Here is a 6,226-nt window from a genome sequence, read left to right as displayed (position 1 = left end):
TCTGAGACCTGGAAACTGCACTCCTTGCGCCTCCGCCCAGAAACATTGGAAAGGAGCCCGCTCACCGGCAGGACCCGAAGGACTGCAGAAGTCCCCGGGATACCTTCAAGAGAGGCGCTGGATTGAAGCCTTAGCTTGTTCTACCGGCTTGTTTCTTCTGCAAGTGAATACTTGTATAGTGGCTAGGGGTTTCTCCTTGGATAACATGACACAAATTTTCCATATTACGGGCAGAGTATGGTTTCGCAGCATCAAGTACTTTCACATTGTGTGTGGTTATTGTGTAAACCATAAACTAAAATGCCAAGATCTAAATACGGTGAGCCTCAACTCTGCCTAATAGCCTGCCAATTTACATAGGAATGCAAGGATATGACTGGAGCATGCTCCAACAACCAGGTACGGGCTTCGAGAATTCGAGGACTGTTCATCAGACTAGGCCAGTGTGCACCCGCCATTGGGAAGAGTAATCCACCGCACAGATGAGTTCAGTGCACGTGCCGTATATGTGAAAATACCAAATGGCTTCATTGTTTTTAAAGCAGCGGGGTAGAAACGCATTTCTCAGCCCTTTGTCAGAACTTTGCCATTCACTCTTGTTAGCTGGGACCATGCTGGGCCCTGGCTGGCCTTTCTCATCTGACAACCGTCATCCTCATTTTCACCCACATGTCCCGTCTTATAAAATAGCTGGCAAAGGCAACGGAAGAAAAATTAATTTTGGCTCGCAGTTTGATGGTACAGTCCATCACAGCAGAGAAGCCATGAGGGCAAAAGTGGGGCAGCTGGTCACAAATGCCCATAGTCAGGAAACCGGGAGGAGCTGCTCGGTTGCTTTCCATCCACGAAGCCGCCCACACTCAGGGTGAGTCTTCCCTCCTCGGTTTCTAATCCAGAAACACTCCTATTGACAGTCTGTACTATCTATCACCGGCCCATAGTCTAGCGTTACCTCTGTGATCTTGCACAGCCTGTCCTTGGTGTTAAATGCCTTTCTCCCTGTCCATCCTTGCCCCCTGCAGCTTCTCCTACAAGCAACTTCCATGGCCTCTCGGGCCACTGCATGATAACAATCTCCATTCCTCACATCGGACTTATTACATATACTACTACCTTAAACTCCCTGAGTGCAGAAAGAGACCGGTCTTGGAGTCTTCCATTTATATTTTATAGTTTTATGTGTATTTGCATGTCGGAATAAAATCTAAAAGCTGAAAGTAGGGGCTTTACCCTCTAGCTCATACACATACATACACTCGGTGTTCCATATTTGCTGTCCCTGATCCTACAACTTACTTCAAACAGCTCAGGCATTTCCTTCTCTGGTCCAGGAAAAAGCAAGTAATCCCAAGATACTTGTTTCATAGAAATGTAAATCTCATGACAGAGAAAATGGCCCCACAAATTAGAGCTTTTGTTGTGAATCACTAGGTCTTATGAGATTCAGTAGCCCCCCTCAAATAAATAAATTTTTAAAATAAAATAAACGAAAGAAAAAGAAACAGGTCATATTCACCACCTTTACTAAAGGACAAAAACAAATCTCAATGACTTGTGGCTGAAACCTACTTTTGTAATTGTGTGTTGCTGGTCTGTTATCAGAAGGCACACCTCTATGGGACTTGAAGCACATGAGAGAATCAAAATCGATAGTGGAATGTCACATTGTGACACTGATGTGTTATGGCCCATTCACACAGATTTCAATGGCCAAAGCCACTTTTGTCACTAAACCTTAAGCCAGTGCAGCCATCTCTGCTTTAATAGGCATCTGGCACAATGATGGGTCATACCAAATAAGAATGCAATCTGGGGCCAGCAAGATGACGGTAGATAAAGTACTTAGCCACTGAGCCCGGTAACCCCAGAACCTGTGTAATATAAACCAGGTGCAGTGACTTGCTTCAGTAACCCCAGCATCCCTGTGGTGAGATGCAGAGCAGAAACAGGAGAATCCCCCACAAATTCTCAGACCAGCTGGGCTGGGGTATGCACCACAGTAGGAGAAACAAGGGATGCTGCAAGGTGGAAGGTGAGAAGTGACTCCCCAAAACTGTCCTCTGACCTCCACAGCAGGCCTGCATCCTGCATAGAGGACTAGTAACCTTAATAAAATTTTAAGAGTATAACCTGACACAAATATGGGCAGTTAGTCTTGTCGCTTAGAGGTATTGTTATAAACCTCAAGAAAGACCTCATGTCTGCCCCCTCCCCCAAAAGAAGATTCTGAGGTTGCCTGGGAAGGAACTGTGGACCCAGAAGCAGTGGAACTCCTGCACAGACCTTGAGATCTACATCTCAGACACCTGAGCCTACACAACAGGAAGATGCAAATGGCAGCTAATCCCAGTGCTTGGGAGGCAGAGGCAGGCAGATTTCTGAGTTCGAGGCCAGCCTAGTCCACATAGTGAGTTCCAGGACAGCCATGGCTATTCAGAGAAGCCCTGTCTTGGAGAAGGAGAAGCGACAGGAGAAAAAGAAAGAGGAGGAGGAAGAGGAGGAAGAGGAGAAGGTCAAATTTATTTCTTTAGCACCTGCAGCCTTAAAACCCACTCATAGTAATTGCAAGAGGCAATAGATAGCCAATGACCTTACAGCTCAGAGTGAGGGAAAGACAAAGCTGAAGGTACAGATCAGTCACCCCAAAGCAGTGGGCAAGATGTAAACTGTTGGGGCCAGAGCCAATGGGGTGCAAGATTGTACCTACGAACCCATTACAATACCTCTCCTTGCTGCCTGTTTTCCACCCTGCTCCTGCCCCTCTCAAATGATTCCCAAGCCCCACTCAGGGGGCAAAGGAAGTAGATCATTTGGAAGGGATTACTGTTACCAGAGCTGTCTTGAGGGCAAAAGAGATTTTTAAGGAAGAAAAGCACACGGGGAATGGCTACAGTGAGGTTTTCCCAGGGGAAGAAGAGGCTCTCAGCATAAGACCCATTACATTTTTTTTTTTTTTTGTCTTTGAGCCACGGTTGTACTAATATTCTGAGTGGTGAGATCACAGACATGCACCACCATGTCCAGTTCCGTTATGAAGGAGAAGAGGAGGAAAAATCATTTCACAAATCCTCGAATTCGTTAGCTGATTCAGCCCAAGTAGTACATTTGCATGGCCACAGTTAATTGAATAATGACTACCAGTCAACAAAGGCCTGGATGAACAGGAATGCCTGTCCCTCTATTCATTAATAGGATTACAGTGTCTGACAGTTTTATGTTCTCTCATAATGTAACTGCTATATAGGAAACATTGAATCAATTCGGAGAAAACTCCAATCTTAAAACAAAGTTAAAGGATCTGCAGAGAAGGCTCAGCAGTTGAGAGCACCTGCTGCTTTTGCAGAGGACCAGGGTTCACTTCCCAGACCCAGGTGTTGGCGCCCACCCATCTGTAATTCCAGTTCTAGAGAATCCAGTGCCCTATTCTGGCTCCTCAGGAAATAAGCACGCATGTGATGCACCTACTTTTGTGCAGGTGAAGCATGTAGCCGGGCAGTGGTGGCTCACGCCTTTAATCCCAGCACTTGGGAGGCAGAGGCAGGCAGATTTCTGAGTTCGAGGCTAGCCTGGTCTACAGAGTGAGTTCCAGGACAGCCAGGGCTACACAGAGAAACCCTGTCTCAGAAAAACCAAAAAAAAAAAAAAAAAAAAAAAAAAAAAGCATGTATATTCACATGAGGTGACATCAAGGCCATTATCATCTACATGGCCAGTTCAAAGCTAGCCTTGGCTACATGAGAATCTGTCTCAAAATATAACAGACAGAATTATTTTCATTATATTAAATTATATACAACAAAAATCTACTGTGTTGGTTTCTTTACCAAGAACATAATTGTAAGATACCTTGGGTGGCTTCCCTTAGCTTGAGCATTTGTGGTGTCTATGCCCAGAATCTTAATGTGAACAGACACATGATAAGAAGAGAAGAGACAAGTATGATCTCCAAAGGCTGGTACGTATATCAGGTCAATTTCCCCTCTTGTGAGGAAATTTGCATGGAGTCTTGAGATGCTATGCACCTTCACTTTCAAGATCAGGGCATGATGCCTTCCAGGGTTACTTTTTCACTGAGGATGGAGACAAACCAACCATAGCTAAAGCCCTGTGTGGCATGGTCAGCATGGGATGGCAGCAGCTGAAAGGACTCACAGACCACATTTACACAGACTGATACAAGGGGGACAACAGGAAGTTGAGTGTGCCCTGTTCATAAACTAACAAGCCCAGACTTGCTCTCCAATCTGTAGAGAAAATGCTGGCACTGGAATCCAAATGTATAATAGGGAAGAGGAGGAGGAGGGAGAGGGGGAGGAAGGGGAGGGGGAAGAAGGGGGAGGAGGACCCAGAGCAGAAAGGAAGCCAGGAGACCTCTGACCGTGCTGTCCCCGCCACTGTGGACACCACAGAAGAACCAAAGAGGGGAAAGCAAGTAGACTCTTACCAACCGACCCTGCTATGTCAACCCTGAAAATTCAACTCATGAGTACAAGGAATGACAGCACACACCTTTAGTCCCAGAACTTGGGAGGCAGAAACAGTAGGATCTCTGTTAGTTTAAGGTTGACCTGGTCAACACTGTGAGTCCCAAAACAGCCAGGGGTATAAAGAGAGCTCCTGTCTCAGAGAGAGAGAGAGGAGAGAGAGAGAGAGAGAGAGAGAGAGAGAGAGAGAGAGAGAGAGAGAGAGAGAGATGTGGAAGTCAGGGCTGGGGAGTTGGCTCAGGTGGTAAAATGTCTACTGTACAAGCATGGGGTAGTGAGTTCAAACCTTACCATCTAGGGAGAAAAATCAAGCCTTGTGGAACATTTTTGTGGATAGCCCTGGTGCTGTTTGTATTTTGATGCTAATTCTGCTTTCCCAGGAAGGGTTGCGGACAAGGAGTGAATCACGTACGTACACAGGTGACTTCTTATGAACCTTCTGTCCCCCTTAACTTGTAAAATAAAGGCTAGAGCCAGTGATTGAGCAGTGGAAGGGAAAGTGGAGCTGAAAAGTTTGGGGGAGAAGAGAAGACGACATGCTGGAAGAGGAGGAGGTGGAAGAAAAATGGAGCAGAAGCACATGGCCTGGAGAAACCACAAGTTATAAGGGGTCTCATAGATGGGGAATACAGTAGTGTAGTGGTAGATCTGCCCAAACTAGGCGTGCAGCTTGTATTCATATTAACTGAGTTTTGTTTTCTTTGCACAGGTCTATTTGAGTTGAAGATTTACTGCAACAGAGCATGCTTGCTATCCCTGCTCTAGAGAGGTAGAGACAGGCAGATCTCCGGAGCTTGGTAGCCATTCAGTGTAGCTGAGGCAGTGAAGCCCAGGTTCCAGTGAGAGACCCCATCTCAAAACACAAGATGAACAATGACTGAGGAACAACAACCACAGTTGACTTCTGGCCTCCACATTCATTTGAATACACACACAAGAAATGCAGAGGGCATAGAAATGCTGTTTATGGTGGCTAGAGAGATGGCTGCTCTTCCAGAGAACCTGGGTTCAGTTCCTAACACCCATGTGGCATCCCAGAACTAGCTATCATTCCCTTTCCAGGGAATTTAATACCTTCTGGCCTCGGTGGGCACCAGGCACACATGTGCTGCACAGACATATATGTAGGCAAAACACTGAAACACGCAAAATAATCATTTTTAGTTGTTTTTAAAGAAAGGCTATGTGTAGGCTATATGCAGCAAAATCCAGACTGCGGGACAATGACCTAGTTTTCTAAGTAACCCAGAAAAGGAGGAACAAACACTGAGGAAATGAGATTTTTTTTTTTAAGTCTTAAATTGATTTTCAAAGACTGACAAAACTGAATTATAAAGTTCAAACACACATACATATTTGACATGTCATAATAAAGAACAAAGATGAATTATTACAGATCAGGGCAGCAGGTGCTTCCAGGTGTACATAAGGGGTGGGTATGACTGGGACAGGGAACAAAGACTTCTGGGCTCACCAGCAGAGCTTTGGTTCCTGACATAGGTTGTACTCAGAAATCTGACTTACATTCATTTTCATTAAGCTACCCATCACTTTTATCCTGTTTTCTGTATCTGTGCACTGTTTGTCTCCCAAACTGACACGGAAACTGTGTTGCTGTTGTGCCAGTGTTGGGAGGCGGGACTCTAAACGGCTTAGTTCATGAAGAGGGACAAATGCAGTTCTCACAGGGCTGGGTCGGTTACCAGCGGAGCAAGTTGTCACCGAAAAAGCCCCACCCTGAG

This window comes from Mus caroli, unplaced genomic scaffold (genome assembly GCF_978045245.1).
Source record: "Mus caroli unplaced genomic scaffold, Mus_caroli_1 scaffold_3, whole genome shotgun sequence".
Lineage (NCBI taxonomy): Eukaryota > Metazoa > Chordata > Mammalia > Rodentia > Muridae > Mus > Mus caroli.
The sequence above is the reverse complement of the archived record's forward strand: the minus strand, read 5'-3'. Positions refer to the sequence as shown.